General features: G+C 48.4%; 1 protein-coding gene and 1 long non-coding RNA gene across 20 annotated transcripts in view; both read right to left on the bottom strand.

Annotated features, from left to right (window-relative positions):
* Positions 1 to 18,490, bottom strand: part of SLIT3 (slit guidance ligand 3) — a 914,676-nt gene that overhangs the window by 269,155 nt on the left and 627,031 nt on the right. The gene's annotated exons all lie outside the window — the stretch shown is intronic.
* On the bottom strand, positions 7,499 to 16,768 carry LOC146395640 (uncharacterized). Its single transcript, XR_014830893.1, has 2 exons — positions 16,304 to 16,768; positions 7,499 to 12,197 (listed from the first exon to the last, which is right to left on the bottom strand). It is a non-coding gene; the product is annotated as an uncharacterized LOC146395640 (long non-coding RNA).

Genomic DNA, 18,490 nt, shown 5'->3' with positions numbered 1-18,490 from the left:
TGGGGCTGAGGCAGCAGGACCCTGGAAGTCACGTCCCAGCTGAGCTGGAGCCAGAGGGGCGGGGCCCTCCAGGCATCCAGCGCGTCACTTCCCGGACTCCAGGCAGGACGCATCCAGCCCTGTCCTTCATTAGCGCTAATGGAATTTCAAGGTCAATGACCAGTCATAAATACCAGCCCTAAATTAAGTGTATCCGAGGCTCCTTGCCCAGAGGATTTTTTTTTTTCTTTTAAAAGCCAAGTTACTTGGGAAATAGAGGAGTGTCAAAAACACAGCTAACCTTTCAAGATGAAAACCTTATCAATTCCATTGACTGAGATCATAACTCGCTTCCACTTAACTCATCAAAAAGGATCGCCAATTTAAAAAGAATGTAGTTCTCAGTCTACGGAGTGTTTTTCCCTTTCTGGCTCCTCCCCACCCCCTTCTCCCCGACTCTCTTCCTCCAGGCAGCGCTCTCTCAGCTCCACTGGGGAAGCCTCGTGCTGGAGATTGACTGGGGTCTGGCCAGACTGCTGACACCACCAAAATGCCGACCACCTCACCCGTGGTGCTTTGTATCATTGATAGCGGCTTCTCTGCCTGTCACTTCTCCCCTTCTCCCGCTGAACAGCTGGGAATTGCCCTGCAATCCTTGTCCTACAACTTGATGAGTATGTTCAGCTTGAGAGGGACAAAGGAGACAGAAATAAATGAAGGGAGTTCTTCTCCCCCTCCGGTGGGCTGATGAGTAACTCGGAAGAACCAACCACAAGCATCACTGCATCATAATCATCAAGTGAGGGGCCTGAGAGACTCTCGAAGAATCCGAAATCAACCCCTTATCTACGGTCAACTAGTGGGCTGAGGTTCCAGGGCCAGAGTCAACAGTAATTCCGGGCTAAGTCCTGGTGTTATCACACCACGAGGCTTACGAGCCAGGTTTTTAGCAGCTCTGAATCCCTCCCGCTCAGCTCTGTGGGATGTTGCATCTGGGCTGCCTACATCAGCTGGTTCCCTCGCCTCCTTCTGAATCTGTGTGTGGCACCACAGGAGAGGGGGGGAGAACTGGTCTCCTGACATCAGTCACAGCCAGAGCCCCGTATTTGTTTTTTATTGATACTCCTTGCTGCAGAATCCCAACCGGAGCTCCAGACAAGGCACATCTTGCTGCAGACAGCAATGACAATTTTTTTTTTTTTTTTTTTTTTTTTTTTTTTTTTTTTTTTACCAGATTCTGTCTGTATTGAAGAAAGAGAGCCATAGGCCTTTCACCCTGCCCTCTCGGGTCCCTGCCAGGCTTCGGTCTAAATTCAGAAGTCTCTTGTAATGTCTCCTGTTGCCCATCAAAAAAGAAAAACTCAGTATGGCTTTTATGTCCATATTATCTCTAGAAGCATACCCTCCAATATGGAAGGTTTTGGTGTATTCAAGTCTAATTCCTCTTTGGAGAAGCCAAGAAAACCTCTGCAGCACAATTGTGTAATGCTTTTATACTCCCCAGGCTGAAAGAGTTAGCTTTATCAAGCTAATACAATCTTCTCTCCCAAGACAGACTAACTCTGACTTTAAACAATCTGTGAATAAATAGCTCAGCCTTCCCCCCAGTCTCTTTCCATTCATCTCAGCCAAGGAATGAGGGCATACGGATTATCATTTTGGGTACAAATATATTTCTATCTGGAGGAAGCGCTACCAAGGGCTAAAGTCACCTCTATAAATTTAAACAGTTTTCAGTTAGTCCCGAAGAGTGAAAGCCTCTTTTTTGAAAAAAAAAAAAAAAAAAAAAAAACAAACCTGGTGCTTCAAAGATGTTCTATTAGACAGATGTCACGTTGATATAATAAACAGCTATGCCAAATCTAATGAATGAAGGGAAAAGAGAACCACATGCTGAGATTTTCAGATGAAATCAGGTAATGACAGGGAAGAAAAATGAAGCCGCATTTAAAAACGGCTTGAGAATCCAAAATTCAAGGTGTGGAGAGACTCCTAGCAGGAGAAATCTCACCTGTGCACTGCATCCATCTTACATGTATATGCATTTCTGCCTCACATCCTGACTTGGGCAAGAGAAAAAGAAAATGAAATTTAAAGGGTCCCTGGGGCTAGTAATACTTTGGTAAAGGAAGTGCGTATATCAGTTGTCACCGAAGGCCTCAGCCATGTTGTCAACGGCTGCAGTAGGTGAGGGCTTTTAGAAGATATTTTATAAGAGGGCTGTGAACCTGCTTTATGTTTCCAACAGCTGCCTTGCACTTGCCATTAATTACGATCAGGTGGAAGAACCCAGCTCTTAGGGGTTTGGATCCGTGGACGGGCGTGTGGCCATCGTGGCCCTCGGCATCCAGGTGGCTGTGCACATGGGGGCCAGGACGAGAAATGGTTCTTCCTACAGCTCTTTGGAGAAGGTGACATCACAACCTCAGGGCTGCATTCAAGGTTCACACAGATGACAAAGCTCACCTTTTCATGCAGCGCAAAGAGCTCTGACTCTCTTTTGTTTCATTTTCCCTTCAAAATGTCCTGCAGACCCATCAATACCCACCTCAAAACAGAAATCCAAAGGTCCCTCCTAGGACCACTTAGCAATACCTCCTCAAAGAGAAGGTGCTTCTACCTCGTGCCCATCCATGCCACTCCTGGAGGTTTATCCTATAAATAGAGTCCTGGGCAATGATAGCTGCGTAAGGATGTTTTCCTGCAGTGTTGTCTTAGCAATACCAGCAACAATTTAAATCTCTATCAACGGTTAACGTTAACCTAAAGTCTCGGGCATCTAGACAAGAGAACACCATGCAATTTATCAAAAAAGAATTCTATTCTGACATGGAAACATAGCCACGCCGTGCTGTTAGAGGAGACAGCAAACTTTACAACAGTCCGTAAGACGGATTCCATTTGATCATGCATAGAACCATTCTGGAAGGAGAACTAAACTTTTAATAATGACGACCTCTGGCGAGAGGAATTTTCTCTGTAGAGCAGAATTCAGGAAAGGATAGGGACTTTTATAAGATTAGGTACTGTGTGATTTCGTAAAGAATACTATAATGTTTATAAGCAAAAACAAACATAAAAGCCTCTTCTCTAATAAAGATACATTGAATCGCACTTTAGACTTTTCTTGTCCCGATTAAATACCACCCAATGCTTTAATTTTCAATCTTAATAACAACAATAATAATAATAGATGATATTTTGGATGCTACACTTATTAAGGTCACTTCTCATTGGAAAAAAGTGGGAGCATACAAGCAAAAACCTTCTTTCCTGTCATGTTTTAGTGACTTACAGTCACTTTGATATTATCCAATATGTTTTCTCCTATTGAAGGACCTTGCTTTGAGGACAATGACAATGATCAGCCCATACTAAGTGACTTTGAGGGATTAAAATCAAAGGATGTTTTGGCTTCTACGACAGGGAAGTGGCTGCCTTTTTTTTTTTTTTTTTTTTTTTCCCAGCAGGGACTCTAGCACCTCCAGTTCCCCGGACAGCAATCTCTCTGTAACAATGACCTTGGTTCTGCAAGATCAAGGACTTTGTGATCTGGTCCCTTCTGAGCAGAACTCTAGAAGAAGACATTGGAAGGCAAGGATGCTAGCCCTGCCTTTGGGGAAGATTCATATACGTGTTGATTAATTTGGTTTATATTTGGGAGTCAAAGATTTCAACCAGCTAGAGCCTCTGGCCCCTTCATGCCAGCCCCTCTGCCCAGCCCCCTAGGGTGTGTGGAGACCCTGCATCTAGGAATTACACCAGGTTGCTAATCTCCCCTCTCAGGATGCTTCATTCTTACGGAATCACAACAGCTTCAAGCACGGGGCCAAATCTCCGGAGAGCAAGAGCAACAACTTAACTAGAGGCAGGGAGGATAATCTCGGAATGAATTATTCACCAGTGAGACAATCGGGGCTGCGCGGAGGGAATACAGATGCCCCCTGTGGGGTTACCTCTCGCCAGCTTCCTTATTCAGTTTGAACGCCTCGTTCCAACCCCTGTGAGTCTCGTGGACGGATTGGCATGCAGGGAGCTTCCGCGTGGATTCCAAAACTGCTGCCTTCCCTCCCAGCTTCTAGTTCAAGCTTACTTCTCGGAGCGTGGGGGACGTCCCTTCTTTTTAAATCCTCTTTGGTTTAAGTCACTTTCTCTGTTTCTGTCCCTGTCTCTTTTTTTTTTTTTTTTGGCTTATGTAAATCGAGTCTCTATTTTTGAAAACAACAACAACAAAAAAGGCATCACAAACACCACCAAGTCTTTCATGTCGCACTCACTGAATATTAGATATAAGCCAGAGCCTTAACACCCACAGCACATCACTTGTTGATTCATTTATAGCCCTTGAAATAACAGCAATCTCCCTGTCATGACACATTGCTACGCTCCTTCAGTGGGGGAGTAACTCGGCATAATGGCAGAATGCAGTGGCTCTGAATGGCTCGAGTTTGGATCCCAGGTCTCTGAGTCAAAATCCTCATTTTTTTTTCCCCCTCAAAATCTGTGTATTTGGACATCATCTGTCACCTGACACGTGGAAGGAAAAAATGTCAGGGAACCTCTATCCGAGAGGATATTTTCCTCCACGTGATCACGCACCGGAAAAACAGCTTTTCTTTGACTGGTTCTTCTCGCCGTAATCTTCTAGAAAAGTCTCCCAATCCCACCCTCGTCATGTCCCCAACCTCCCTCAACGCTTCCACTCGGAGGCGCACACCAGGGCTCCTCTATTCACCTCACGTGCAAGATGAAGAGGGCGATGTTATGTAGGAAAGATATATGGGACAAGCCAACCTCAAGTTCACATCTGTTAAAGCATGTCTCTGTTGGCAACATTTTTACAAGCCTCTCACAGCTATATGCTTAATTAAAATAAAAGGGGGATATACATCATCGCACCAAGTCCTTGCTGATGTAGAGGAGGGGAGGGGTGGCAATGAGTGCATTAGTTCTCCTTTATTAAAAGAGTTATTTCAGCATGACATCTCAAATAAAGACTAGCCATTAGCAAATTTAAAAATTAGGGGAAGTTGATTTGGGGAAGTGCACACATTAGTGTCCTTCTCCTGCCTCCACCTGCATCTCTTCCCATCCTGTCCCAGCTCCTTCTGCCTCCCCCACCTCACTCAGGTGGCCTTCTTGATCTTCAGGTCCCAAAACTCATGATCGCGATGATGGAATGATGAGCAGAAGGGGAACTGTTTGTTTACAAATTCTTCCCCAAACTTCCACAAATTAAATAAGAAAAAAAAAAGGTCAACTCTTCCTGAGCACCTACTATGTGCCAGACCCTATTCAAAGCTTTATTCATATATGCTTGCTTAATTAGTTAACCCATCTTAGGGGGCGTGGGGGGAAGGAAGACAGTATTTACCGAACAGCTGCCACTTTCTAAATGCATGACGCGAATTTTCTCTGTTAACACTCATACCAACCCTGCCAGGTTAATGAAATGAACCCCATTTCACAGATGAGCAAACTGAGACTTTGAGAAGTTAGGTAACTGGCTCCACACTACAGGGTTGCTAAGCCAAGCGCAAGGTTTCAAATTGAAGTCTTCCTGTTTGCAAGCAAGTTCAATCCTACATAGAACACAGTTAAGGGGAGGGTGGAAACCAACAAGAACAGAAAGCTGCAGAGGCGCATGGCGCATTTGCAGAGGACGAAGGGACTGACCATGACCAAGGGGTCCTAAAAGGAGAAGGACAGAGAGGCTGCGGTTATAGAGAGGGGCTGGGCTGTAACGGCAGATGTCAGAAGGCTGGGTTGAGGCCATGAGCTTTAGTGTGGAAGCAATGGGCACCCACCGAGGTTTTTAGGCAAGCTCAGTAAAACTGCGCTTCATGATGTTTGATCAGGCAGGGATGCTGGTAAAGAATCTGGGCCTGAGACTGGGCTCGACTGGAGGGGCCACTGCAAGAGAACAAAAGGCTGGGGCCGCTGCTTGATAAGGGAAGCCCTGCTGTCCTGACTCTGGCACCAAACTGACTCAGACAAATGCTTTGAGATTCTCCGGCTACCTGAACATGTTCTATCAAAGTCCCACCAGCTGCACTAGGAATGGAGCATATGCGGAAAGCAAGGATATTTGCATTTATGAGGCGCTGAGTAGCTGAGTCAACAGAGCAGGTACTTAACGAGACGAGAGCAGGACTCACAGGAAAATAGGAGTCAAGACTGATCCCAGCCTGGAGCCTTCACGGCTGGGACAGTGACAGCGAATCTGTGAACGGAAGAGAGGTGCCTGGACTGAGGGTGCCTGGGGGATGTGGGTGCTTTGAACACATCATTAGATGGGAGAGGAAAGGAAGGATGAGCCAGGAGTCCCGGCTATCCGTCTGGAAGACTCCCCTTCCTTAATTTTTTTTTCTTTTTAATTGAAGTACAGTTGATTACGGTGTGTTAGTTTCAGGTATACAGCAAAGTGATCCCATTACATACATATATATATATATATAAATTATACATACATACATAAATTATACACATACGTAGATACATACATACACAAAACATGTACATACATATACATATAACTGTATATATCACTATACATGATCTACTCTTTTTCAGATTCTTTTCCGTTATAGGTTATTACAGATTCCATTCTAATTCTATTGTAATTCGGATTCTATTCCAGTCTATGTTGAATATAAATCCTTGTGCTCCCCAGGAGGACCGTGGTGTCCATGCATTTTCTACATCGTGGTATGTATCTATTAATCCCAAACTCCTGATTTATCTCCAACCCCTCTTTCCCCTTTGGTAACCATAAGTTTGTTTTCTATATCTGGGGTCTGTGTCTGCTCTGTCAATAAGTTCATTCGTATATCCGTCTAATCAACACGTTCTGTATTTTCACTTCCAAATATCTGCACAATCCACTTCTCTGTCTCCACGGGCCACGTCCTCACCTCAGCCACCATCACTTCCTCCTGGGCTGCTCAGGCTCCTCTGCTCCCTCCAACCAGCCCTCCACTCTGAAGTCAAGGGATCTTTTAGAAACATAAATATGACCAGGAAACCCCTTCCTAAATGTCTAAAAGGCTTCTCAGGGTCCTTAGACCAGGCCCCGCATCAGCGAACCACGGCCCGTGGGCTGAGTCTAGGCTACTGCCTAAATAAAATTTATTGGAGCACAGCCACGCTTGTCCATTTGTGTATTGTCTGAGGCTGCTTTTATGCCCCAATAGCTGCATGGAGTAGTTATGACAGAAACTGCCTGGCCCTTTACAGAAAAAAAGTCCACCAACCACTGGACTGTACCAGAGTCCTTAGCATGGGCCAAAAGGCCCTGCAAGATCCGACCCCCGCTTACTTCTCCTGTCTCTCTTTGTACCACCGACCCCCGCTTACTTCTCCTCTCTCTCTTTGTACCACCGACCCCCTTGCTCTTGATACGTCAGTCATTCTGGCCAACTTCCAGCTGCTCCCAGGGGCCACAGATGTGGGGCTCCGTGGTCATGTGCCAGCATGTCTGGAGACCACACTGATGCCACGTGTGTCTGGGGGACAGGTGTTTTATTTTTTTTGTCTTTTTGCCATTTCTTGGGCCGTTCCCGTGGCATATGGAGGTTCCCAGGCCAGGGGTCTAATCAGAGCCGTAGCCGCTGGCCTACGCCAGAGCCATAGCAACGCGGGATCCGAGCCCTGTCTGCAACCTACACTACACCACAGCTCACGGCAACGCCGGATCCTTAACCCACTGAGCAAGGCCAGGGATCGAACCTGCAACCTCATGGTTCCTAGTCAGATTCGTTAACCACTGAGCCACGACGGGAACTCCGGGGGACAGGCGTTTTAGACTGAGGGCACTTCTAGCTTTAGTCTCCACCTGGCTTCCTTTTCCTGTGTCCTGCTTCCCTCCCTCCTGTGGACTAGGGTCCAGGACCCTCCATCTCTCTCACCTCTTCCTCCTTAATCCCTCCTTCTAGGAAAGGAGCCTTAATCAACCGCTGCAGCTCGTTTCAACTCAAGCCAATGTCATGAACACAGGAACATTTTAGTTTTGAGCCTAACTTCTAACTGAGACAAGTCTTTTCCCTTTTTCAAAACCTTCCAGAGACCAATGAGCAGGTGGGAGGGCTCAGGAGAGTGGAGGGAAAAAGGCAGATAAACCCCTTTCTTGCACCCCTAAGATCCCATCATAGAGGAAAGCAGTGGCCTCGTCCACCAAGGTGAAGGTCAGCCCTCAGGTCAGATTCAGAGTCAACTAGTTTTTACTGAGCATCTTCTATGAGCCAGGAAGGGTGCTAAGAATATTTGCTATTTTGCATCGCCCTCCTAAACCTATAAGCCAGCCTGGGACCTGCTGTAAGTAACAGGAGTCTCTCTAGAGAGTTTTAGCAGGAAGACCAGCAGTTTTGTTAGCATCTATCAGCTTTGTAGCAAATTTCTGGCCTTTTACAGAAAAAGTCCACCAATCACCAGACTGGACCAGAGTCCTTAACATGGGCCATAAGGCCCTGGAAGATGCCAACAAACTTGCTAGATGTGCTGGAGAAGGGTCCTGGGTGAGCCTCTGAGAGTAGCTTGCAGCAATAACAATACTGCAGAACTGACCAGCCAAGGAAACCACCACTAAGCACAAGCTGGGGAAGCAGGACACAGCTGCCTGAATTGCTGGCTCCAGAATCAGACTCTCTTCATTGCCTTGGGGAGATCTGCAAACCACATCATGCTGCTGGCTCCATAGCCACGCTCTACCCATAGAAGCCACACCAGCAAGGTGGATCCCTGGCAGGCCACCTCTCATCCCACCGGATTCGGTTCTAGATTCCAAGCTTGTACAAACACATCAGATGGTGGATATTAAATCAGCCCCAGAGCCCCAGCTGCAGAAGAGTCTGGAGATGGTCGTTTTTAGCTTGTCCATCTCTGCAGAATAGGAAACTATACAGGGAAGATGTTGGAATGGCTGTTGACGGAGACATATTATAGTCTCTGTATTGCTAAAAAGGGGTAGGGGCAGTGCTATTGCCCTGATTTTATAGAAGCAGAAACCTAGGGGCCATGGGTGACGTGTCTAGTCCCAAAGTCAAGTTCAGGTGTGCCAACACTAAGCTCCACTACTTTTTTTTTTAAATACGGGGAAAGAAAATGTCATGTGTTATATTCGAAGGCAATAACCGAGCGAGGCCCTGCTCCTCCTGCTGCCCAAATGACACACTTCAGAGCTCAGCTGGCTCTGGAAAACGGATTCCAAGTTCCCTGACAAGTGTCAGCCCGTGAACCCAGATGGGTAGAATCTAGACTCTCTACCCACTTTCCCAGCATCTCGGCATTCCAAAAGTGATCTTCATGGGATCTGTGCCATCCCACGGTGCACCCAGTGACAACAGTGTGGCTTTCTCCAGGAGCAGTGACTCGGAATTCAGGATCATGAAACTATGAGCCATAGTTCCTAAAGGGCCGGAAGTCTGAGTCCATCCACCGCACTGTCGGAGACAGGTGGATATGAAATCCTGAGAAGGAGCCCCATTTCTCTAAGAGGGGACCGCGGTTTCCACCAGTGAGCAGGTGTAATTCTGGGCAATTAGTCATCACCACAGCCTGGCTTCCGGCTCTTGCCATATCTCAACTGGATCATCCCAAAGCCAGCTCCCTGGGATCCCAGGCTCATATTTCTTCTCTCCAGTTCATCTTTCCCACTGCCAGCCTTACATTTCTACAATCTGCCGCTAACGGTGCTAATACCCTGCTTCATAACCTTTTAGCTCGTCGCTACTTAAAAGATAAAGTCCATTCAGCAACAATAACAAAACAACCCAATTAAAAAATGAGCGAGGGACCTGAATAGACCTTTCTCCAGAGAAGATGCATAGATGGCCGACGGGCACATAAAAGATGTTCAACATCAATAATCAATAGGGAACTGAAACTCAAAACTACAATGAGATACCCCATTATATACTAGAGGAAGGCTACTACTAAAACAGTTATTATTTCCTAACAATAAGTGTGGGTGAGGATGTGCAGAAACCGGAATCCTTGTGCCTTGGTGGTGGGAAAGTAAAATGATGTAGCTGCTGTGGAAAACTGCAGAGTGGTTTCTCCAAAAGTTAAAAATGGAATTATCATAAGATCCCAAAGCAATGAATTGGGTATATACCCAAAGAATTGAAATCGGGGTCTTGAATCGATATTTGCACATCCATGTTCACGGCAGCATTATTCCTGATAGCCAAGGGGTGGAACGAACGCGAGTCTGCCAACAGAGGAATGGATAAACAGAATATGATATGTACATGCAATGGAATGCTATTCAGCTTTAAGAAGGAAGGACCTTCTGACACACGCTACCATGTGGATGAAGCTTGAGGACACTAAGGATGAACCTTGAGTGATACTAAGGGAAGCAAGCCAGACCCAGAAAGACAAACCTTGTATGTTTCCACTCATGAGGCATTAGGGTAGTCGAATTCACAGAGACGGAAAGCACAGTGGTGGTTGCGGGGGCTTGGGGTGGTTGGGGAATAAGGAGATGTTCTCTAATGGGTAGAGTTACAGTCTGTAAGCTGAAAAGAGCTGAGACTAATACTCGATTATATTTACGAGAATATATTTACGAGAATAACTGTTCTCGTAAACATGGTTAAGATGGTCAATTTTATGCTATGTGTCTTATACCCCAATTTTACTTTTTTTTAAGGGGTGCACCTGTGGCATGTGGAAGTTCCCAGGCTAGGGGTTGAATTGGAGCTGCAGCCGCGAGCCTACACCACAGTACAACAATGCAGGATCTGAGCCACGTCTGCAACCTATACTACAGCTCACAGCAACGCTAGATCTTTAACCCGTTGAGGGAAGCCAGGGATCAAACCCGCATCCTCATGGATACTAGGAGTTCTTAACCTGCTGAGCCACAATGGGGACTCCCTTATACCACAGTTTTAAAAAAGATAGCAAGTCCAAGGCACCTGGTATGCATTCACTGCCTTAGACCGACCGGCTCCAGCCTGATGTTCGAGCTTCACCTGCTACTGCTTCTTGTGATGAATGACACTGGTCATTCCTGAAGCTCATTGCACCCTTCCACATCTCTGGGTTCTCTGCAACAACTCAGGCTGCTGCAGGGGCACAGGTTTGAGCCCCAGCCCTGCCCAGTGGGCTGAGGACCCGGTGTTGCTACAGCTCAGATTTTCCCTGGCCAGGGAACTTCATAGGCCATGAGGTGGCCAAAAAAAAAAAAAAAAAAAGAATGAGCCTCTTGATTCCATGCCACTGTGCTGTCTCTCAGGATCTCTGGAAAAGACTAGCTTTGATCCAAGCCCAGAAAAGCGGGCATCAGAGGCTGCTGTGGTTCTGTCTATCTTTCCTCCCTCTGCTTAGAAACCTGGCCCATGGGCCGCTTCTGGCCCCACTGTGCATGCTCAAGTCTTTGCAGAGGAGGAAACACCAACCAGAATTGAAAAATCTCTCACATTTGACATTCTACATTCTCCTTTGGAGGATTTCTTATTTTTCTTCCTAACATTTAAACAGTCAGGAGTGAATCTAATTAATATTTTCGGTACTACTTTACTTAAAAGAGAACTTTGGGAGCTAAAGCCCTTTCACACCTGTTCTGCCATTTTGTCTTCATCATAGCCCTGGAAGGAAGCTGGGAAATGGGCAATACTTTCCGGACAGAGAGAGGAGCCCAGGCTACGCTCATCTAAGCACTTCTGCTCAGAGTGGCTGGGCTGCTCAGCAGTACACGCCTTTGACTCTCAGCATAAGACTTTTTCCAGGAGATTATTTCATGTCATGGGCCTGCTCCCAATAATCAACAATAATAAATTATTCATTAAAATCCTCAGTAATAATAATGATACTATAATAGCTAATACTTGGTGAACATTTATTATTGCCAGGCACTGCTCTAAGAACTTATTCAGAGCTAACAAGGACCCTGTGAGGTGGGTACTCCTATTGTGTCCATTTCATAGATGTGAAGACCAAGGCTAATAGAGATTAGGTCACCCGTGCAAGGTTACAGCAGCAACTCCACCCAACATCCTATAGAATAATATTTTTATTTTATTATTTTTTTACCTTTTTAGGACCACACCCATGGCATATGAAGGTTCCCAGGCTAAGGGTCCACAAGTGGAGCTGCAGCTGCCGGCCTACACCATGGCCACAGCAATGCAGGATCCAAGCCATGTCTGCAACCTATACCGCAGCTTGTGACAATGCCGGATCCTTAACCCACTGAGCGAGGCCAAGGATCGAACCTGCATCCTCATGGATACTAGCCAGGTTTGTTACTGCTGAGCCACCTCGGGAACTCCCACAATAATATTTTAAAATTGAAGTATAATAGGTTTACAACGTTGTGCTAATTTCTGCTGTACTGCAACGTAACCCAGTCATACATATGCATACATTCCCTTTCTTATATTATCTTCCGTCATGGTCTATCCCAAGAGACTGGATAGAGTTCCCTGTACTATAGAGAAGGACCTCATCACTTATCCATTCTACTTGTCATAGTGATAATACTGAAGCTGGTTACTATTGTGGCTGTTGTTTTCAAGGCAGTAGCTAACATTTATGGAGGGCTTACCATGTGCCAAAGGCTATTAGACATTGTATGTGATTTAAATCATTTATCATCAGGATAATCCTATGAGCAGGTGCTACTGTGACCTTCATTTCCCAGGTGAGGAAGCTGAGGCCCGGCACGGTTAACCACCTGATGCAAAGCCATGCCACCAAGTCAACTGTGGCTGAGGCAGGGTCGATGCCAGGGATGCTCTAGAAGCTGGAGGATGAGGGTGAGAGAGGAGCAGAGATGGGGGGGATTCTGCACAACTGGAAATGAGGCTTCCTGGGGTGAAAACTTCCCCGGTCACCCATTTATTGCTCTGAGGCGTCCATTTGTGTCTGAAGAGATAAAGCTTGGCTCCTGTGGGGGGAGGGAAAGGCCTGGGGAGTCTGTCCACTCTGTCTCTTTGGGCTGTTGTCGCAGAAAGCTGCAGCAGAATATGGACCATGCGAAGTGGCCAAGGCTGGCCTCCAAGACAGGGGAGCAGGCTGCCTCCTCACAGCCATTCATCCCATGGGGGGACCCTCCCTGGGGACCCCACCCACCCTTGCTCAGCATCTACCCTTAAAGAAGGTGGGCGTGGAGGACACACGCTGAGCCCAGGGACCTGCAGCACCAGTCACTCACTCTCCTGAGACAGAAACAGGGTTCTCGTCAGTGTCACCCGCATGGGGCGAGTGGCCTGCCTGCATCGCTGGGGAGAACTGAGCCTCCTGAGCATCCTCCAGATGAACCAGCACATGCAGGGGCAAGGACTGGGAATTTAAGTGCCCCCTCTCGGCTCTGAGAACCCACGGCTGTGTCTCTGCCTAAAGAACAGGTGGCTGAGGAGTTCCCATCGTGGCGCAGTGGTTAATGAATCCGACTAGGAACCATGAGGCTGCGGGTTCGATCCCTGGCTTTGCTCAGTGGGTTAAGGATCCGTCGTTGCCGTGAGCTGTGGTGTAGGTTGCAGACGCGGCTCAGATCCCGCGTTGCTGTGGCTCTGGTGTAGGCTGGCAGCTACAGCTCCGATTCGACCCCTAGCCTGGGCACCTCCATATGCCGCGGGAACGGCCCAAGAAATGGCAAAAAAAATAAAAAAATAAAAAAGAAAGAACATGTGGCTGAGAAGTGGGGAGACTCGGCCATTGCCTGGAGGGCTATCAGTGTGGAGAAAATGACACCGTTTTGTTTTGTTTTGTTTTTTTTCCTGCTACCCAGCCCTGCAAGGGAAATGGGTGCACATTTCAGCAAGTGAGAAAATGGCCCGACACCCTGGCGGCTGAGTGCCTGGTTGTCTGGGGCTCCGAGCGAGGTCAGGCGAGCTGGTTTCCCACAGGCACTCTGCCACTTCCAGCCGTGTGACTTTGAGCCAGATCTTCAAACCTCTCAGAGCCTTGGTTTCCTTACGCCCACAGTGGAGGTAACGGCCCTGCTGTCTTGGAGTTGTTGGGAGGCTATAAGGAGACAGAGCCCTGAACGCTGAGCTCAGCACACAGTACACCCTCAATGAAGTACAACCCTGGGCGCGGTGGCTGCTATTGCCTGTGATTAGCAAGGAATCTGGGCGCACTGCCCTCCTTGCCCTCAGGTCCAGAAACAGAACCCAAGGAGCCTCCGTTGCGACAGCTGCAGCTCAGTTCACAGGAGCAGCTGAGCTCCAGTTCTGGAAAATCTCAGAGCCGCATTCCCCCGGAGGCCGGATCCATCCAGTACCATCCCTTGTCCTGTTTCACGGGGCCACGCGCTGTGAGCACCGTGCCTCCTGGTCAATAACTTGTGGGCTTTCAGGCCCACGGGAGATGTGACATCTTATTTCAGAGAAGAAATGCTGCAGAGCCACAGGGAGCTTGCAGAGCTGCCACTGCCCTCCCCCTGAAAATACCGTCTCCTGGCCCGACTGCTGACAGCCAGCTCAGGCCCAACACTCTCCTCTGTGCCCCTGGCAGGGAAAGCCTGGGGGACCCTTGCTAATTGTGTCATAGGTGCCTGCCTGTGATTTGGCAGGAAAGAAACACAGGCCCAGATCAAACTCTCCAAGGCAAGTCAGAGCAGCAGCTGAAAAGGTGTCCCTAAAAGAGAAAGACTGCACTTAATTTTACTTGGATTTCTGTTATGTCATGTATAGAGTTTAGACTGCCTCGGACCTGGTACTCTGCTTTTCAGAAAAAACAAACAAACAAAAACAGATGGGGGATCTGAAATAACAAATAATTACTTGATGGACCAACAGATTCATCCATCCAGCATTCATCCATGCACCCATCCATCCATCCTGCAAAGATTATTGTACATCGATTATGAACCAGACATTGCATTGGGATCTGGGGGTGCAGGGGAGGGCAAAATAAAGACATGGTCCCTAGCATCCCTGAGCCTAAGACTGAAGAGGAAGAGATACCTTTCGCCCATCTGCCACGCCACGAAAATCTCAAGTCACAAGCTCAGAATTCTGATACAAGTTCTCTCTGGGAAGGAAAGGCCCCATGTGTCAAGAGCATATAATAAGGAGTGTGTCCTGGGCTGGGCAGAGGAGGGCAGTGGTTTGTCAGGGATCTGAGGGCCCACCCTCCTGGCTTCAGCGGCTCCGTGCTGACGTTGCACTGGGTGAGTGAGTGAGGGTGAGGAAAGCCAAACGGAGATTTGAGGGGCAGGCAAGTTTGTGCCCGGGTGTCTTCTGCACAGGGAGACCTGCCCAGGACAGGCTGGCCTCGGACGACTCCTGGAGGTTCCTCTCCCAACAGCTGCTTTAATAGCTCCCTGGAGATGTTTTCACCACGGATCCAAGCCATAGAGACAGACTTTAAAATGTCCCTTGACACTTCTTCTCCAAGCCACCAACCTTGTAGGGGATGGGATCATAGCCCGTTTGTCAGGCCTGTAGCCATTGCCGTGATTCTGGTGAGATGGTGGTGACTTCAAATATGGTAGCACCAGAGTTCCCATCGTGGCCCAGTGGTTAATGAATCCGACTAGGAACCATGAGGTTGCGGGTTCGATCCCTGGCCTTGCTCAGTGGGTTAACGATCCGGCGTTGCCATGGGCTGTGGTGTAGGTCGCAGACACGGCTTGGATCCCATGTTGCTGTGGCTCTGGCGTAGGCCGGTGGCTACAGCTCCAATTAGACCCCTAGCCTGGGACCCTCCATATGCTGCGGGAGCAGCCCAAGAAAAGGCAAAATGACAGAAAAAAAAAAAAAAGCACCAAAGGTGAAACCATTGGGGGGAGGGAAGAATTGGGAGGGTGGGAATAACACAGACACACTACTGTATAAAACATGATTAATGAGAACTTCTATATCGCATGGGGAAATCTACTCCATGGTTTGTAATAACCTACCTGGGAACAGAGAAGAGATAGATTTCTATGTATGACTGATTCACTTTTACACTTGAAACTAACACAACATTGTAAGTTTAAAAAAAAAAAAAAAGGGTAGAATTAGGACTATACATGATCGCTGAGGACCACAGGCTGGGGAGGAGGGTGTGGTTGCCATAGGCCAGGAGTTCCCTGGCAGGTGGCCAGGACCCACTGGGACCATTTCTCCCAATTCAGCCTCTAATCCCAACTCCCCACCCAGTTCCTGACACTTTTTTCCTTCTTCTTTTATTTATTTTTATTTATTTTTTTTTTAGGGCCACACCTGCAGCATATGGAAGTTCCCAGGCTAGGGGTAGAATTGGAGCTATAGCTGCTGGCCTACACCACAGTCACAGCAACCCCAGATCTGAGCCGCATCTGCGACCTACACCACAGCTCACAGCCACACCGGATCCTTAACCGACTGAGCGAGGCCAGGGATCCAACCCGAGTCCTCATGGATCCTAGTCGGGTTCATTACTGCTGAGCCACGACGGGAACTCCTGACACTCTTCTTTTTGGTAAAAGACACCATAGGTTTCCAAGTATTCTTCTGGACTAGATAAGAAGGAGAGAAAGGGGATGAGGGACCAAGAACACACATCCGCAGGGGTTCCTTCTCTGGAAGTCTCTCTCTACCGGGGTCCCCACCTACAAGGAGGCAGAAGGAGCAGTAGCCCCGGCTTTCTTTGTGGTTGGCCAAATTCCTTGCAGACAGCAAAGCCCTGGTGTACTTCCCTGTCAATCAATCAACACATGTGATGTGGGCAAGCACCTGCCCACAGATACCCCCTGGGGCAGCGTGGCAAGTCACCAAACTCCTTGGAGGGAAATGGCCCCGGGGGCAGATCCCAGCTCCTCCACATCTGGCTGGGTGGCTTGGGCCCCTTCTCATCCTCTCGGTCTGTTTCCATATCTGTAAAATGGGGAGGTGTGCCTCCTGGGGCTGCTCTGAGAATTCAGTGCGGTCACATCCTGCTACCCCAGCCTCACAGACTTCAGCATCACAGACCACAATCTGGGGAGCGCCCCCTACAGTTGAACACTTGCAACACGCATAACCTCACGTGGGCGTCTGGTCCACGGCAAGCGCTCAATCATTAGCAGCTGTTATATAAGATGTGCTCCTTGTCCGGGGACGCGGATGCTACAACTGAGTCTTCCGTGTCAATAACCCCACCAAACATACCAGGCAAAGCGGGAGGCCTGCCAGCTTATGGAGAGGACAACATTCACTGGATAATGTTGGATAAAGAGAATCTGGACAGGAGAGAAAGCGGTAGCAGTGGACTCACAGCGAAGATGCTCAGGGGTGTTCAACAGAGCGCATGGGCTGAACTGGACGGTCTATAATCATCACAAGTACATGGCAAAGAACTTTCCAGTCGGCTACGTGTGTCTGACCAGCATCCCTGCCAAGTCTTGCAGTTAGCAGAGGAAGCAAGAAGCCTGGTGGTCCTTTTAGGGATGAGGACATCGCGGCTTTGAAGAGCTGTGTCCCTTCTCCTAGAAAGCCTCATGAGCGAGTTGTGGAGCTAAGGCTTGGCTGGGTCCAGAGCCTCTGGCTCCAAAGCATCGAGGAGAGTAAAGTGTTGGAGAGAAAATGCCAAGGTTATTCTGGGATCAGACCTTGATCAGCAAAGGTCCAGCAGGAGAGCTGGGATTATATTAAATAAGCTATGGGAGGGAAGGACAACCTTTCAGGAGAAGACGGATCTGACAGAGATGTTTCTAGAGGAAGAACTGGGTCAGGATGGGTTGAATGGCATGTGCGGCGGGAAGACAGGCCAGGAGGAATTCATCCTTCATTTATTATGGAGCCCCGAGCCTGGCTGAGCCTGGTGGCCTGCCTCCCACCCCCTGCCACCCCTTCTGACCGGGAGTTGCATTCTGTGTCCCAGGCAGCAGTGGCTCGGGAGGTCTGACAAACCCCAGGGCTCCAGCACTCCTGAGGGGCAAGGGGAGGGGCTCCATGTGCCTCCCAGAAGCCCACCGGGACTTCAGCTCTGTATCCTCTACAGAGATCCATTGGCCAGCGCAGGCGGGGCCTCCTCGCTGATGACTCACCACCTGTAAGAAGCCCAGGAAGGAAGGAGGAAGCTACTGGAAGCTCCTGCTGGAGGGAAGAATCTGGAGAGCAGAGCTGACCCAGGATTCTGAGCCTCTCAAGCCTTGCTTCCCCTCCTTGCTGGTTGGGGTTCTGCTTAAACAGCCCGCCTCTAAATGCTCAACTCCCGATTCACATTTTCTCTGCACGGGGTGAAACTACGAGAGAGAAACCCAATCATTTACGGGTTCCTTCATTCCGCTAATAATTATTTAACCCACTGTGGGGGGAAACAGAGGTCTGCGCGACGGTGTCTGCCTTCAGGAGACATCGGGCTGCTGGGAGAGACGGGCTGACACCACCTCACAGTCACGAGGATCCTAGAGGAGCCCCCAGGATGAGGAGGAGGCTTCAAGTTCAAGTTCAGTCCTGGGAGCAAAGTCAGCCTTTGAGACCAAGCCGGAGTGGCTTAGGAGGGCAGAGAGCTTGGGCAAAGGTCTAGAGGCGAGAGAGCCTATTTTGGGAACGAGAAGAATAACAATAAATAAAGGCTAATTATTCTTAAGCCCCTACTGTGGGCGATGCTC

Source organism: Sus scrofa, chromosome 16, assembly GCF_054392235.1.
Source record: "Sus scrofa isolate SSC_HxYL_T2T_F1_AM1 chromosome 16, Sscrofa_HxYL_maternal_Yorkshire_Landrace_v2.0, whole genome shotgun sequence".
Taxonomy (NCBI): Eukaryota; Metazoa; Chordata; class Mammalia; order Artiodactyla; family Suidae; genus Sus; species Sus scrofa.
Note: the sequence above shows the minus strand (reverse complement) of the source record. Positions and strands in the feature narration are given on the sequence as shown.